Below are 19,167 nucleotides of genomic sequence, written 5' to 3'. Positions count from 1 at the left end.
TATCACTTCTATAGTCTTTCTTTACTTTTAACCTCACCCTTGAACTCTTATTTCTGAAAAAATAAATCAACATTCAAGAGGTAAAAATGCATCTTTAATTTTCTTTCCTCAACCCTAGCTCCTGTCGTGTCTTCAGGATCCTTTATTGGTGTCTTCTTCCCTCTGACCTCACTATATTGGAGTGTTCTAGTTTCAGTCTATGGAATTCGTTATATACCAAATTCCTAGGTAACCTCAACCAGTCCCATAGCATCTAATACTATTGTATACTAATGAATTTCACATATATCTCTAACTTAGTGCTCATCTTAAACTTCAGAGCTGTATGTCACAACTGCCAACTTGACATCTAAAACTTCATTTCTAACGCTCAACTCCTTATTCCATATACCACCAAAACGTTTTTCCTCCTACACACTCTTTCCTATCTCAGCAGATATCAGCTTTATTCTTCCATATTTCTTTTCACCATGTTTCTAATAAAAACTAAAGTCTTTCCATGACCTGTATGTTTGTCATCTAGCCACTGGATGCCTTTTTAATCTAATGCCAATCTCTTCCCTCTTCAACTCACATTTATTATTTCCTCAGAGACTGAATTTAGGTTCCACAAGGGCTTAGGGCCCCTCCAGATTTTACTCCTCTTACATGAAACACTTAAATCATCTTCTCATTATCAGCTTTTCCATTTGTTTCAACAAAACAGTTACTTCATTGATACCTCTATTTCCAGTCAATTTTTTTTTTAAAACCATTTTTCAATTTCCTCATCCCATACCTCATTTTCTCATACTTGTTATCCATCCTAAGATAGTTTTCTTCATTATCTTATTTATTTATTTTCTTTAAAAACTCTATCTCTTATTTCTACAACATATGGATAAATGAAAGAAAAAAAATTAATGACTATATCATACAATGAAAAAATTAATGACTATATCATACAATGCTTAAAAGGATGACATTTGCCAGTGTGTCACCTAAGCAGCCTGACATTAACATAAAGATGGTTTCTTAACCTGTTTCATTTTCCTTGAAATTTAATATAGAGCCTATCAGGGAAAAAAAAACACTGGCAAATATTAGTTAATAAAGAGTGTTCAAAGTATCAGTAATAATCTGAAAGTGTGATATCAGAGAAGTCAGGAGAAGACCTGTTTCGCAGGTGTCAGGTTAGATACGGAATGAGAAGGATCTCCTGGACAACATAAGGAACAAAACAAGGACGACGGAGTATTTTCTTGGGGTTTTTGTTTATGAAAGACTGTAGAAAGATGGTGGGATGTTGGCTGTGAAGGAGTAATACTATAACGCATTGGAGACTGGAGGAGCAGTTACCATTTTGGGATAAACAGGTGCCCAGATTCTTCAGGGAGATAAACTCTGGTCTTTTGAGTTCAGTGATAAACATTGTGGAACTGTATGATGTCTTCTTATGAACTTCTATGTAGCCTCCATTTCATATGTACAAAACTGGGTTTTCCATAGTATAGATTCCTTTTTTTCAATTTAGTCCTATCTATATTCTCTTTATTGGCTAAGCATCCCATATTTTTGTATTAGGTTATTATTTACATTTCACTTTTGGTATTATTTATTTTGATCATGTTTTTCTATATGCATAATAGATATTTCAGTAGGAAGACTACATAGATGATTATATTCAGAAGCTACTTAATGCAGAATTCTATAAAGACTCTCTTAAGGTATCTTATATTTTCTGTTCCTAACATTCTTCCTTGTCAGTTAGATTATAAAAAATTATATATGTGCCATGTGTCATTTTTTTCTTTCAAAAATTATGCTTTACTTTCCATATTTCATATCTCGACATAAGAGATATCAATTTGATAATGTTTCCTGTGACAGCAAAGTATTTGATATATTGGTAAATATGATGTAATCTACTATACAGTAAATGACTATCAACTGCAGGGAAATGGGATATTTCCTAAGGCTTCAGGAATGATCCTATTCTGATCTTAGGTAGTATGTTTTTCATCTAGGTAATGTGTATAGCTCTGGAGAAAAATTCTAATCTGTGCAGACATGCTATAAAGCAAAGAGCTTCGTGGAGCTCTTTATCTTAGTCAAGTTGCATAAATTATCTCACCTCTTCTCTTTCTAGTGAGGAAATCAAAGCACATGTCAGAATTATAAACATATAGTAACATATGTTTCTAAAATAACTTCTAGCAAATGTATATAATTCCACCAAAAGACTCCGCCAAAAGAAATCTTAGAATTAATAAATGGATTCAGTGTAGTTGCAGGATACAAAAAAAACATATAAAAACATACATAAAAACATATAGACTAATAATGAATTATCTGAAAAAGAAATAAAGCAATACCATTTACAAAAGCCTCAAAACCAATAAAATAAATAATAATGAATTTAACCAAGTTGAAATATCTGTACATTGAAAAATTATAAAACATCAATGAAAAAAATTGAAGAAGACACAATTAAAATGAAAAATAACATTGTATTTGAGTAAATATTCCAGATCATCAAAATAGTAGAAAAAGCCCAATTATTTTACTATGGGATCATAACACACTAAAAAGGCTTCTCAATAGAACTGAATAATTTCTTACTTTGAGTAGAAGTCACAACCTATTTGAAAAGTTTTTATTTTCCTTTTTTTTAAAAAAAATATGCTTAAGTCTTTATATTAAAAACTGCCGGGTAACCACTTGCCTGAGATTGTATTTATTATTTAAAACTTCAACCTCCTACCTCTCTTCCTAAGTCCAGTGGCAGGTTCTTTTATTAAAAGCTAAAGTAAATGACCAGTTATCTTGAGTAGAGAGTGTGACTGACATTAAAATTATTAAAAGCCAGATTTCTGAAGTGATGCTATTAAATATTAAGCATCTTTATAATAATAATTTAATAAAAAGGCACAAGTTCTGTTTCATGTAAAATTAGAAAAATGATTTATTTTGAATGAATAAAAAGGCAAGAAGGAGCAATATTTTATTCTAGACCTCAAATCATTCATTTAATCTGTGGCAATTATAAAATTATTACAGGCACATTTCAAGTGATCTTTTGTTAAAAAATATGTTAATGCTCATGAAAAGACAGAAACTCAAGTGATTGTCAGTAGTGTGTACTATATTATATGCTGTTTAAGAGACAGCTAAAGAGATGAACCTTGACTTTCCTATGTTCTAAATTTAATTGCAAAGAGAGCGACAGACCCTTGTGGGGGAAAGAACAAACTCAGGGTCTGTTAAGAGACTCACCACTGGGGTCCACGTGTGTCCGAGAGGCATCAGATTCTTCATAAATATGAGTCAATCCTGTTTCTATTCTGGCTCAAAAGGAGGCCAGATCTCCCAAATGGTCACCTGCACTGATGGTACATCTTCCTCTTTGTGAAGAGTGTGTATGTGTGTGTGTGTGTGTGTACATGTATCTTCTATAAACCATTCCATTTTAATCCCAACCGAAGACCTGACAAAAATTCTGTTATAGAATCGCATCAGTCTTTCACAGAACACAACCTTCTTTTTATGTCACTATAATACTGAACAAGCATCTTTCTCCTCCAAAACACACAAATCACAGAAAGCATATCCCTACAAAACCATGCTGCTGTTAAAACGTGGCAACCACATCTCTGGAGAGTCAGAGACACTGCCTTCCTTCAAAATAGATTTAAACTTACAAACAGAAAACACTGTGAGTTCTGTTCTCCATGTGAGCGAATTCAGTGGAGTTGTGCTTGTAAGTAGAATATCTAGGGAGCAGTCCTAGAAGGGTTTGCACATGTTAAATTGATTTAATTTAATTTTAAAAGAGACACTTTTATAGTACTTATTTTGTGTCAGACATTTTGTTGTTATTGTTGTTATGCACTGTTTAATCCTGAGAACAAATCAAAAGCAGCTTTAATTTTTACTCCATTTAACAGATGAAGAGTATAGAGGAATTTTTAAAAGCAATTATGGTAATCGTGTACGAGCTGCTACAGAGAGTATAAATTGAACAAGGGTGTGAGGTGCTATGCTTTGAAATCCACCACCGTGTTTGTGCCAGAGCTGTACCTCACACAGGCTGCCCTACAACAAACATGTAGTTAGTGAGACACTAAGACAGACCAGTTCTTGGGAGACACGTGACTCCTACCTGGCTGACTTTGGCCAGCTGTTCCTTAGGCTGCCCCGACCTTCTCCAAGTTCAAGTCTCTCTAACTGTTCTAAGCATAAAATATATGGAATGTTTTATTTCATGATTTTAGCATGTCCTTGAAGTTGAGAAGAGTTTTAAAGAATATAATAAAGAACAAACAAAAGCCCCAAAATATGAAAGAAGAAATCAATCTTCATTATGCTTGATTTCACTTACAAATGTAAGGGCAAAATCTTAATTAATATGCTGGAAGTAATTCAACACCATATTTAAGAAAAATAAAAAATTAGTATCAATAGATTTTTTAAAAATATGGTGCCAAAACATATTTGCTAATATTCAAAGTAGACATTAAATTGGAAATGTGAGGTTACTTTCTCCACATGATCACAGAAAACTATCTCACTCTGTAGTAGAATTTTGCGTCTTCTAAGTTTGTAAATGGGATCACTTTTTAAAGATTCTTGAAATGACTGTAAATTGCCAGATTTATAAATATAAGATTCATAAAATTAATGTAAAACCTAAATTAAAATGAACTTTCATGTTTTAATATAAAAGTATCGAACATTAGTTTAGTTTTCTAATTAAAGAAAAAATCCTTTAGATAATCTTTAGTGTACAAAATACCCATGAGTCATCAAAAGTCCTAAATTTTAAAATGTCATTCCATCAAAACATTCCAACAAAACATCAGATGCTCACATTATCTGATGAGCATCTATGTGTTTTTCTTTTCTGTTAAAAGAAAAAAAGTAAATATTTTGAAATTGGAACAAAAATCTACATTTTTAGAATAATAAAAATATTCAATTGATAATTCAATCTACAGAAAGGTTATTAAATTTTACTATGTGTCATTACAGTTCATATCAGAGTTTATGATATAAAATGTACAAATAATAACATTTTGTTATTTTATGCTAACTTAAAAAGTCTCTAAAATTCTTGAAAACTATAGGTAAAATATAGTTCTCACAAAAAATTAGGATCGAGGCAAATATTATTCAATTTATTATAAATACGATTTTAATGCAGTGAATGAGTCAATTAACTGATTTACAGCTGCGTTCCAAACTACATAGAGCTTTTTGCAAACACATTCTGTTCGGTTGTGTCTTTATACTAGATTATAAATGGTTCGAGTACAAGAGCCAAGGCTTATTCAGTTTTGCATTTCAGTATGCAAAAGGGGACCAGAAATGAAACTCTCATTTCTTCCGTGAGAATCTGTGTAATGTATATTGTATTTTATTGAAACTTTGATGTCATTGATTATAACGTACAGTACAAAGGTAGCAAAAACGGCGTTGATTCCACGTGTAAAGTCCATCCCTATTTCAAAGATGGTACATGTGCAGAATTTTGCATCTTAGGATTCATGAAATACGAAGCTACCACCTCTATAATCAAAATTTGGATTACTCATGAAGCTTTAAAATTAAATACCTATGGTTTTTAGCCTTTATCTTTGCCGTTAAGCTTTTGAATTGAGCCAAACCATAATTAGTACTTTGTAGAGAGACCGGAGTACAAATACTCACAGACTTTGCTCCCTTATATAGCTTACTCGATCTACAAGTAAACCCTCAGTACCCCGACTAACACCTTTTCCCAATTTGCCACCTTTTTTTTCCTGTGGGACCATTATCAGTTTTCCTTTTTTGTTTGTTTGTTTGTTTGTTTGTTTTTTAATGTTGAATCCATCACTCCATATTTTCCTGGTCCATGTTTAAGGTTTATACCTCTTCAGGCATCTATTCGACCCATATTGTTCTTTTTTTAAGCGAGTTTCCAACTTATCTCATTCCTAATATTTTAACTTGTTTGACCCAAACTTCTGCTTGTTGTAGGTACATATTTTACTGTTTATGTAGTTAAGTGTGCAAAATTGTAACTGTTTTTTTTTTTCTATAACTTAATTATTTGTTATTTTAAACCTTATTCCAGCCTGTAATGGGAAACAATCTTGCCATTTGAAAGTAAATTCAGTCAAATTTGTTATTTCTGTTTAATATGGGCCTATTCAATCCTGTCAAAATGTAAACATAATTCTGAGGTTTTCTCCTCACCCTTCTCTAATGAAGTTAATTAAATGATAGTTTCTCCCAGTATACCTGTTGCTAGAGGGTCATTGTGCAGATAGGATTTTCTAGATTCTTCAGAGTACAAAACATTTGAAGTCCTATGCATGGGCACAGAAAGGCAAACCGAATGGAATTAAAATATATTGTTTCATTTTCATTTTGCCTTCTGGTACCAATGACTCAATAATACATGAGCTATATCTTCACAAGATTTCCAGTGGAGATATCCAGACTGTACTGTGCACACCATCTCATGGCAGGCTCATGCATCCCCTCAGTTACATTCTGTGTTTGCCACCAAGGACAGCTTTCAGATCCCACTCCGCTGCACAGATCCAGTGTGGGGGACCCCTAGGCATCATGGTCCATCTTCAAGGGCCACACGTCTCCATTTCAGCACCAGGCTTTTCGTTTCTGCCTCACCTGAGCTCAGGAGTAGACGTACACGCTATCCCGACTCTTAGACTCCAAACTTGAAGGTGGATTTGGATTGGGCGGTGGAGGTGGTGAATTTACATCCCTTCTGCCCATCCCTTCCCTCCCACCACGTACCCAAATCACTTCCAACACATTTGCTCTTCTTTCCATAACTCTCTCTCTTCACAATAAATGCTAAGAGTTTTCTAGTTGAGAGATTTCACTGAAGGACTTCTCTGGCAGTGCATGTGGACTTTCTGTCTCATGTCTGAAACCCAGGCTTTTGTACCTAGAAGAGGAAAATGTGATGTCATTTCTTCCTGGCTTCAGTCCAGCTATTTCTATCAATAACGCATGGTGGTCCTGATTCCGTCACTCTGAACTCTGAGAGTCATGGGGCAGCAGAGGAAAAGATCTAAGTTAATGCCTCAGATTATTATTCTGCCACATTCAGCTAACATCTTCACGCTCCTCTTTCACTTTGTCTTTGATTTCCTGAACTAAGCAGAAACAGGGCTCTTTCCAGAGGCCACCGCTACCCCAAAGTCCATTTAATTCTCTATTTTCTCACACCTCATGTGGCTCAAGGTCAAGAGATGCAAAATGTCCTCTTTGTAATGCTGGGGCTTCCTGTCATCCTCTGATCTCCTGTGGAAACTCCTGCTACTTAAACATTCAGTGCATTCACATAATAGAATTTTAAGTGGACAGTAATGTAATGAGATACAGTTCATATCACTTTTCAAACTGTGATAACAAAGGTGGGAATTTTCGAACAATTTAGATAAAACCAGTTATATGACTTGAAATTCCCATTCACTTGAAGGGTTATAGAACAGTTGAGAATGAGATTAATGAAAAGGGACTTTGGTTTGAAACAATGTTTTAATGTTTAGACTTTTTAAAATTTTTTTTAAAAATTTGATTTAAGGTTTAACAGAGAAGTTAGAAGGCCTTTGGGGGCAGTGAGTGAACGAACCAATGTTAAGGAACGGTGAAAGTGTTTGTAAAGTTTTGTGTTTCCGTACCACCAGTAGCGTTTTAGAGTGAAACGCGTACATGCTGCCCTGCTCTTGTCATCTTCCACCTCCAAGTTCCTGCCCCTTCCCACCCGTTTACTGAAGACATAGCATCGTCCTCACGTTCTGTCCTACCTCCCCAAGTCCTGCCCCTCCCGTGGGTTTGCTGTGCATGTAGTTGATCCAGTCATTGCTCTCGTATTTATTTCTCTGTGTCCAGTGACTCTGTCACTGCCACTGTTGCAACCTCCCTCCCCCACGGTCACACTTGGGACGATGCGGTCAGCCAGAACCGCTTCACTTCTAAGATAATGAATAAATGGTTTTCATCTGACCATAGCTTTCTACTCAATTAATTTAAATAAATCAATTTCTCCACCTTGTTATACATGTATTTTAATCTATAGAATCTTCTCATTTCTTCATACCAGCTCTCTGTTCATCAATTTTTTTTTTTTACATCTTCCCTAAATTTCATTATTTTATACACTTCAGCCACCTTCCTTCTAGTATCTTCAGCTCCTTTGCCTTTTCTGGTAAAATCTCAGTCGTGGTCATGTGTCCCCTTTCTGCATTCCTGCACCTCTGCATATAAGCAATGATTTAGATCACAAAATCATGTGAGTTCATGGTCAAAGCATCCACTTGTGTCCTTGCCATAATCTCCCTCTTTTCCCTTTTCTTGAAAGTAGTTCTTTTAAACATCCTCCACTGTCCCCAAATTTCTAATTCTCCCATCTCCTCTTAACTTTCAACAGATGAATTCATCTTTCTACTTCTTTCCGTTTCACAGAGGGAATGGGTAACTATTCCCTTAAATTCCTTCGACTCGCTCTACAATTTTACCCATCTACAATTGCATCCATCTTTATCTGCTTCCTTATTATAATGAAACACCTTTCAACGCGACTGCGGCCTCTGCTTCTACCCCTTCTTTGAATAACATGCGCTCCTGATTTATTGTAGACGTGAGCCATCGATTCATCCCTATTTCCTCCCTTCAGATCTCTTCTCCTATTGATTTCACTGCATCCAATATTTTTTTACAAGAGGCAGGAGGAAAGAAAATTTCCTCTGACAACACATTCCTCTTCAACTTTGGCCTAAATCTTTATTCTTTCTCAAAGCCAAATTTCTTTAAGGGAATTATCTACCATTATTCAATTTCTATTAACTCCGAATTCTACTGCAATTTTGCCAAACATCCACCACTCCACTGAAATTCCTCTTGTCGAGGCCACAGTGACCGCTTTGATCAGTCTGGCATTTTAGAAAATACAAATCATTTCACCTGCCTTTTCTTTTAGTATTATTTTGACCTGGTAGTGTTATTCATAGACAAGGAACTGATATTCTGAGAGCTAATTTGGTCAAGGTCACAATCCTTATAGGTAGCAAAAATTGATTTTGAATGGAGACCTTCTGGCTCAGGATTCCATATTTTGCTACAGTAAAATAAGGATCAATTATTTTCTCATATTCATTATTCTGTGGGTGTTTACAATTTATTTTTTTTAACTTTATATCATATATATCCATGGCCTACATTGATAATAGAAGCCACAGCATGTGAGGTTATTAATAATTTAAAGTAACAGAAATTTCTGAGGAAAGGGAAAGCTAATGAGAAGTTTTACCTCATGAATTTCTTAGCAAAACTAAGGACATTAAACATCTTAGAGATAGACCATTCCTTCTAAGGAAGATAAATTGACTCAAGCAAAAGTATAAAGGGGAACATTGAAAGAGTAAAATCTCACTCGATGTTAGGAACAAGATTAATTGGCCTAAAACACCAAATATTGAATGATCAGTCTCTGATCTATCTATTGCTTATGATTTGAAAAAAAATCTAAATTTTTCACATTTTCTTCATAGCTCCTTTTTCATTAAGGAACTTATGTTTTGGTGGTAATAAAATTATGCAGAAGAATCATTATAAGCCACAATAATTTTCCATTAATTCCTATGGTATAGGTATATGCACAGTGCCCTGGAAGTAGAAGAAAATGAGCCGTTGAAGGCAGGCTTTCCTGAAGAAATGACACTTTGGTTAACACATAATGGGTCATAGATGGTGGATCAGGGAGATTAAGGCATCTAAGTGGAGAGACTGGCATCTGTACAGTCAAAGACATAGCTATCGTACTGTTTAGAGAACGACAATTAGTTGTCCCAATGAAGCATTAGTCAAGAATTTCAAAAATACAATTACTAGGGTGACAATTCAAAATAGTTTGGAGGAATAAAAATAGCGGAGTGGATTCATTGTTCTCACACTAGAAAACCTCTCTAGAGGCTGGTTTCAAGCACAGATGGATCGGAGGATCTAAAAGATGCTACCTGTTCTCTGTTTTGTTCTTCTCTATTTCCCTCCCTTCCTTCCCTCCTTCCTTCTTTCCCTCCTTCCTTCCTTCATCCTTTTTCTGACCTCTCCTACTGCACCTCCCCTTCTCCTTCTGTTCTCTTTTTTTCTTCTGTGTCAGCCTGATCATCAGACTGGCTCTTACCACAGAGAAACCAAAATAATGCCCAGTAGTGATTGAGCTAAAATTGTGCCAATATTCCTGGATCACAAACTGTGTGTTCATTTTATGACTAATCTTCTGAATGCAGATTTTTTGATACCATGTCCCCCACTGCCCTCCCCCACTCTATGTTCAATTTTCTACCATATTTCACTTATACATATACCAGGTTGGGAAACCTTGCTCTAAATGAGTGGAAAGCCTCTGTCATGAGTGTAATAAATTAATATACGAGAAAAACAAGAGAACTCTAGTAATTACAAGAGACAGATAATTGCTGTGGAATTTTTGATGATACAGACATCTTCTATATTGTCTTTACTATCTTTATGTTAATTTTAACCAATTTTATATTAATGAAAGTATAGAACCTTTTTTTTACCTTTTTTTTTTCTTTTTTTTTACCAATATCATTAAACTCTGCAACAAGTAAGCTTGTGCACATGACTTTGAAGCTATTTTCTTTGGTTATATTTTTACAAGTAATATGCAAAGGAAAAGAATAATGCCCATTTTAAAATGTGTACATATTGACCAAGAGGCCTCTGGAAAATATTTTCCAGTTTTCATTTGCATCAGCAATCTACTCGTTTCAGTTTTCCAGTAGCTTGGATGTCCTGAAATTATATATCTTTGTAATTGTCAATAGGATAATACATTTCTATTGGAGGAGAATTTCTTTGTGTATATTTTTACAAAGCAGGACCTATATGTAGCCTTCTGTGTCCGGACATTCATGGTTTGGTTAGTAACAGGTGGCAGAGATGATTCGCTCAGCTCGTTTACTATCTCGTGGCTTAATTTTTAATCTTAAAATATATCAGCGTGTCTATCTCAAGCAGTATGACAATGGGAAAGAGAGTTGACAAATCTTACTGTTTTACAAAAACAATTGGTTAGCAGTGCAGATTAGAGAGAAGGGAGCCAAAGGAAGATGGCATATATCACTGGCATCAGGTCTCAGTTGGAAGGGCCGGGACAACAAATAGGGGGACCATTTGGATTTAATTAGGAAGCAGGAGGCAGGGGAAAGAAAGAAAAAGTCTGTACACTAAGGAACAGATGATGCCTCCACAGCCCAAACCCCCCAAATCTCTCAGCTTGTCTTTCCTGTTTGTTCTGCTCTATGACAATATGTGTGGACACACTGAAATGTAGTCAGCCTTGAGATTATTAATAATTTTGAAATTGAAACCAGCTGCATACAAAATACTGTAAACCAAATGCTTCAATTGATTCTCTTGGCTTTATTCATCCCACATTAAGACATTTATCCCATTAAATTTCAGTTTTGTTTTCAATGTCCTTAACTAAACCCTGAGTCCTAAAGAATAGTTCCAATTGCACATTTTTAAAGTATCTCTGTACATGCTACGTACTAGATGCTTTATGAGAATGTTTGATAAATTACTTCATGAATCAATGTTCACATCTTTATATGTTTCCTTCCCAACCAACCCCATTCTAAGCTATTGAACACCAGAATAATACTCACACAGCCTTTATTATATGTTCATTCAATGAACATTTTGTGCTAAGCCAAATAGGATACAAAAATTAACCCCGAAAAGTTTTATGCTCTTGCTATTTCGTGCTTTAAATAACATGAGGCAGGCGAGAGGGAAGTGAGAGGGAAACATGTTCGAATGATTGGCTGCCGCGCACAAGACGTAGCGCTAGCCACTTTACATGAATTACCGTTAATCCTCAGAAAAAAACCAGGGTCACTTCCATTTGTACATTAGGGAAAATGTGGCTTGTAAGATATATATGAAGTTTCCCCAGGGTTTTTAATAGTAGGAGTCGGAGGACCCGTGATGAAAACATTTTTTGTTTGTTTGTTTGTTTGTTTCTTGTTTTTATGTTGTCGGATATTGCTAGTCCTTTTTTACTTCAGCAAGCTAGGCAGTCTTTTCCTGTTTCTCTTTAGTCATGTAAAATAGGTGGATAAACAGTGAGGTTCTCATCAGCATATCTTTCATTCTCAACAATTAAAATTGGTTGTAATTCCATTTATGTTTACTTCATATATTCATGCCTAGAATATGTTTTTCTCTATTTTCCGCCTCTTATATTTTATAATCTTCCTCCTTACCAGACACCTCTCATTTTGGTAGTTCACAGCCCCTAGAAAAGAAAGCCTCTTGAATAATTAAACGTCTTTTGCCCCAGTGGCCATATATTATACTTCTGCTACCCACTTCTTCGTTTTTGCCTTCTCAAGCTTGTCCTACTCTCTCCCAGAATGCCGAGGGTGTGTAAGAAGTTGGGGGAGGTCGTACCTGTTCCCTGTTCTCATTGCAGACTCTCCTCTGAGTGCTGCTCCCAGCTTCAGTTCCAGATTCTGCCCTCTTGCGCTATAAAGTCAAGATAGAATGGTTTTCTTCTCAAGTACATAACTTATGTGTCAACACTGCCTTGCATTCATGCATGCATGTATCCATTCCACAAATATTTGTATGGCGTCTCTGCTATATACCAGTCATAATTCTAGGATCTAGGACAACTGCTTTAAATAAATAAATAAATAAATAGATAGATAAATGAATGAATGAATGAATGAATGAACGAATAAATAAATAAATAAGATCCGACTCATACTCATTTATGAATAAAGTCTTTAGGTGGTGTTGGAAATAGTCTCCTATTTTATAGCAGCTTGGGAGGGGATGTCAGGAATGAAAGAAATCCCAAATGGCTGGATATTAGAGTACCAAGTAAAAATGCCAAATCATAGGAATAATGGGACTCTAAAGTGGTGATTCTCAAACTTTGCTGCGTATTTGGATCACTTGGGATACTTCGTAAAAATCCTAACTCCCATCCTACACTTTATGCCAATTAAATTGGGGCGAGGGTGGGGGGACCTATGTTTCAGTTGTTGGTTTTTGTTTTGCTTTTGTTTTAACTCTCTAGGCTATTTCAACATGCAGAAAATCTTGAGAGGCAATGCTCCAAACACATTTTTATCAGCTTTTAATTTATATACAAATCAACTGGGGATCTTTTAAAATGCAGATTCTGGTTAAATAGAGCTGAGGTGGGCCGTAGATTCTTTATGTCTAACAAGCAACTAGATGCTGACAATCTGTGTAACACACATTGAGTTGTAAGGCTCTAAATAACTTGCCACCTCATCAAGATTGCTAAGCTCTGTAGCTAGCCTCCAACCCTTTCCTGAGCAGTGGTACCAGCCTCCAACCCCCGTTCAGGATAGTGGAGGTATGGCAGTGTTCCAACAGGGACTGCTTAAAAAACACTCATGGAAGAAAATCTGATGTTGTAGGTCTCTCTGACAAGTTCAAAAAGACTCCTCATCCCAACCCAAGCATGAGAGGGACTGCTGGGACATGTAACTGGACATGCTGATCACTCAAGGTTTTCAGGAAGTACCATCATCAGTACTTGGCTCACGTTTAACAGTTAAACCTCCTGGAAAAGAAGAAAAAAAAAAAAAACAGGCTTATATTCTCTATGTGAAACTCAGTTTTTTAGCTTCTCCATGTCCTAAATGTGCTTCATAAGTGAATAACCTGAGTACAGATTATTCCACAACCCAGCAGGTGATCAGACAAATGATGGGAAAGGTGTTCTTTTTGTGAAAGAGTAGCTTTGAGTTGGGCAAAATTTAGAAATGAGATATCTTGTTCCATGTGCGATCATCCCAATTTCTTTCTAAAATGTGTTTGAAATAAATGCTTACAATTCCCTAGCTCTCAACCCCAATTTTCTTTGTTAACTATAAGAAAACTTATTAGTTGAATATCCTATTTGGATTTTAAAATTTATTTTGACCAGTGTCCACAATTTTCATTTTCCCCCTTAGATTAGAATTTAGAACAAACAACTGTACAATCATCAAAACTGACATATAAAGTGAAAAAGAAATGTACACATTTAAGAAAAAACTTGTCTTTTTGCAAAATCAGGAAAACATGACTGCATTTTGACTCTTCAGTCACAAGAGTTCTGATATGAATCCCAAACATTTCATTGCACTTGCAAATGATATCATTTTACCAGTACAAAATGCATTTTATAATATAGTCCTATGTATTATGTATTGGACATGCCAGTAGTAAATGCCCCCCAAAAAAGTCAGTGCATACTAAATCAGTGATTCTAATGAATTTCTTCTACTGTGAATTTATTGTATAGAGCGAAGTAGCTTTCGAATAGGAAGTAGTTGGTAGGAGAGTGGAATAAGAATGTATTTTTAAAAAAACTCCCCAAAGTGCTTGTTTTCAGAGAATTAGAAATTTCAGGTCACTTCAAATAATCCATCAGTTGTAGAGACTCATTCATTAGAAAGGCTATTTTGTCTGCAATCACAACAACAAAAAGATACATTTTAACATACATTTTTTTTTTCATCAATGCAACCTTTTATGTGTGAATTACAATACATCCTTCCACGGTAGATCTCCATTACAAACCGCAGTCTTTCAGTTCACCTTATCCCAAATTGGGTCTGAGATGAATTCAGTGGTTCAGAACTATTCATTCCGGCTCTAGTCAACTGAGGAAGTCCTTTATGGAAATAAAAACTCCTCTGATTTTCTATTTATTTCTGTGACTTAGTAAAAGTAAGAGGAACACAGAGTCTAAGTGGCAGGGTCACACTGCCTGGAACACAGCAGGCTCACAACACATGATTTTAATCCATTATATTTTATATAGATTCTTCTGAAATTTGTTTTTTTTTTCTTTACATAGCAAATTATAATTAGATATGGATTTAACATTTTTGTTTTGTTTTTTGAAAAAATCATTTATTATAAAAGTTACCCAAAATAAAACGTTTTGCTATAATGAGTCAAATAAACTCCACCTTTAATGGATGCGTACTATATTTTTTTTTTTTCAGGATACTGTAGTAGTTTTCTATTACCGCTTTAAGAAACTACCTCAAAATTAGCAGTTTAAAATAATACCCAGTTATTAACTCCCAATCCTGAGAAAGAAGTCTGGGTACAGAGTGGCTCAGCCGGTCCTCTGCTCTGCATTTTGTAATACAGAAGTCACGGTGTCAGAGGGCTGTATGAACTTCCGGAAGTTCTGTGGATGAATCCATTCCCCATCTCATTCAAGTTGTTGATGAATTCATTTCCATGTAATCACAGGATGAAAGTTCCCATTTTCTTGCTGACTGTGAATTAGGAACATTTCGAGTTCCTTATGACTGGACATGTCCCTATTTTAAGATCTTGAATGTCAATTACATTAGCGAGGCCTCTCTTGCCAGGTAACATAAATGTATTGATAGGTTCCATGCATTAAGGCATAGACATCTTTGGGGGGCTAGTCTACCTACCACAAATCGGCTAATGGAGTCTGAGAATATTGAGCTTCCTTATGAAAGACCAACAGGGTGATCAAGGAAGCTCAAAGGGAAAGAAAATGTTGGTGTCTGAAGGTTCCTCCTGGCTCAGTGAGACAGTTTTCATAAATACTGCGCCTTTCTTTTCTGATAAGTGCATTCACTACAAAGGTCTTTTATAATTATCTCTATGGGCTGCTTGACTTCCCCACCAAAGAGTTTGATTGGGAATGGTGCTGTGTGTCATGTTCTTCAAACAATGTGTCCTGAGTCAAGCAGAAAGCACAAACAAAGGATTAATTTGATTTACTTAAGTTGTATTTAATCTCTTACTTTAATGAATCATATAAGCCAACTTATACTGTTATTCTTTGCCAAAATCTGTATATTCTTTTGTTAAATACATTTGTAAAGAGGTGGGGAAAATAGTATGTCCTACAGTGCATTTTGTAGGGAAAAAAAAATTTTTTTTGTGGTACTAGATCAAGAACTGAAACAAGCAGGATAGTTGGCTTTGCCGAACTTGAGTGCTTAGATGCTTTAATGTAAATATTTTAAGGAGAAGCTATATACCTATTATTGAAATTCTTCTCTTTATAGTGAATTTTAACTGCTACTTACAAGAAGTTCTGTAAATTAAATGACATTTTTACTGTTGAACAAATGATTGAAAGGATCATAAATGAAAAGCTGTCTTGACATAAAGCAATAGGGTTTTTAGCACCTGGTTCATGGTTAGCATTGCCCGCATTTTTTTTTTTTTTGACTTTGAAAATGTTTAAAATTTTACAATTTAACTTCAAAAATGTAAAGGAGATTAGCTTCCCAATTTCAGAAGGCAGTGGAGGTGATTGAGGAAAAGTTGGGTGGATGATGCTTCTAAAAAGAAAAAAAAATAAAGTTTTTAGAGTTCTAATGTTATTTGTTTTTCTTCCTTTGCCAATTTCATTCTGCCTTTAAAATACCGGATTTGTTTCTGTTAATTTTCTGGAATTATCTTCTCTGGAGTATTTTCTTTTTAATGAAATGGAGGGTTCAGAATGTATGTACAGTAATTATATTCATTAACATTAAAACGGCTTCTCATCATATACGTCACCCAATCTCATAACTTTGGATTACGTAACAATTCTCATTGTACATTTTATATTCCATTCAATCTAAACCTCACATTGCCAGGAAAACACCTTAAGAAAGCTTAACACAAAACTATGACTTTGAAATGGTATAAAGTATATTCGTAAAATAGAAATCGGCGCCTTTTTTTTTTTTAATATAGCAGCAGGGTTACTTGTACATATGTAGAGTCAATGAATATTATGATTATATTTAATTCTGAAATGTAAATTTATGATCTTCCTGATGGCAGTAGCTGGTTCACAGTGCCCAGTTCACTGATTTCTTTACATTTTAAATGAAAGTTATATTTGAGAGTTACAGAGAATTCCAATTTTCAAAATGAATAAAAGAAGTATATATATAAAAGTCTTTAAATTTACTAATTCTATCTATAGAAAACACTCGGTTCCTGTTTTACCATCTATACACATTGCAAAGATTATAATTCTCTGATAATTTTGATGTTCTCCTTATGACCTTCCCACATGAAGTACATGTCCCTAGGTAGCACTTTCACCTGCCATCATGATCTCTGTCTTTCTCTGAGATGCACATGTCAGAGGTGAAGAGCAGAGAAGAGGAACGTATTCATCCCTATATGTGTGTCGTTCACATTCATTTTCCCAAACTGGAGAGTAATCTTTTGGAGAGACTATAAGAAAACTTACCCTTGTGCTTAGCATAATGTCTTGCTTGTAATAGGCACAAGCTGATAGTAAATATGTTTAGTAAATAAACAGTCGATGGTAATAGTGTTTATCTTTATTGAAGCTTCGGGGTATTGTACTCAATACTGTAAGAGGGTACATAATCCGAAGTTCCTTTGAGATTGTAAAGTTTGTGATTTAGTGAGTTCCTAACAATTAGTCATTCTGGCTTTACCTTCATTTACCTCGCTATAAGTAAGCCTGGTCATCTTCATTTTCAAATTAATCATATCCCTTATATCCACACTCGAACCTGCCTTTTCGATATGTAAAATATACATGAGTTCGCATAAATAAATGTTTACTCCCATATTGTAAATCAAGTTTATTCCTTCCATTTTTCTATAGGGTTCATAAAATTTCTCTTAGCTTTTCTTATCCATTCTCTAATCGCCTAAAGTTTTGTTTTCTTACTATTTTCTTGCAAATATTATATTTGTCAAGTACATAACTTTGTAATTTTCTATTGTTTTCTCTTTTTGAGATATGTGACTTTATTTTTAAAATTGTATTTTTTCTTCAAGTGTATACAGGGAAGGTATATGATTTTTAATAATTTATTTTAATGATTAGTTTTGATTGACCTCATTTTTAGATGAGATTTCATCTCCAAAACAATTTTTTTTTAACATTTGGTATATCGTCTTTTAAGTATAATGCATTGGTTAACTTCCAATGAAGGTAAAATTAAATGTGCATTTTAAGAGAAATGTTTGAAGGAAAAGTAAGTCTCTTTTCAGGAAGATTTTAATTATTTTTTTACATACATAATTGCCATTTTCTCTTCTAATCCCCTCAATTGTCATTTTTTTCCTTGATATTTTATGTCTTAGTTTCTTCAACTGTAAAATGAGGGGTTAGACTGAATTATCTCTAAAGTTCCATGTTCTGACAATTTAAATTATAGTCCCAGCCTTTATGAAATTTTCAAATGAAAAAGGACATATGAACTCATCTTGAGAAAAAAAGGGGGAAAAAGTCAAAGGGCCTAATACATGGATAATGAGGATAAACATATTAGAGAATGTGCCGTGCATACAGGCCTTCAATCTAAAACATTATCAATTTTATGGATTTTCATTGTGTAATGAAAACACTGGTTGAATGAATCTGCTCGAATGAGTGAAAACACTGGATAGGCAACCTCATGGCACACTGTTTAATTCCAGTAGCAATCATAATAGCCGATATTTTGTGGAGCACTTCATTTGTGTGAAATATTTTGCTTAAAGTAACTTACTTGATTTTCAAAATATACTGTAAGGCAAAGTAGCTTCATAATTTCTATACAGATGATTATAAGGAAGGGAAGTGTTTTGGAAGATGAGACAAATGACTTTTCTTGAGGTTAGGACTCCCTACAATAATGCTGTTTTTACGTCTACTGTATGTTTGTTTAGCCCTGGTTTGAGACTTCCGCCAGCGAGTACTAGATACTGTTAAATTCTTCATTTACACAAGATAAACTGAGGCATAAGAATGATTTTTTTCATCCAAAAGTGACATTTAACCCTCAAGACCTGTGTACTTTTTGACTCTAATTACCTGTTTCTTCTGCTCATATTTCCTGGATCTTGTTCAGAATCTCCTGCAACGGACATACCAATCTTTCTTGATATTCACACAATTTGAAATTATATTTACACGTAATTATGCTTGACATGTTACTGTTTTTTTTTCCCCTTCCATTTTTAACATAACTTCTGCATGTGGACATTTTTAGTGCAACTACAAGCAAAACATCACAAATGCCTGGGATAAATTAGTTTCGATGAGGTCAACCTCATGTTGGAATAGCTACCACTTGGGCACACGGTTTAATGTTT

Source organism: Rousettus aegyptiacus, unplaced genomic scaffold (assembly GCF_014176215.1).
Source record: "Rousettus aegyptiacus isolate mRouAeg1 unplaced genomic scaffold, mRouAeg1.p scaffold_m13_p_11, whole genome shotgun sequence".
Classification (NCBI taxonomy): Eukaryota; Metazoa; Chordata; class Mammalia; order Chiroptera; family Pteropodidae; genus Rousettus; species Rousettus aegyptiacus.
This window is presented reverse-complemented; position numbering follows the sequence as displayed.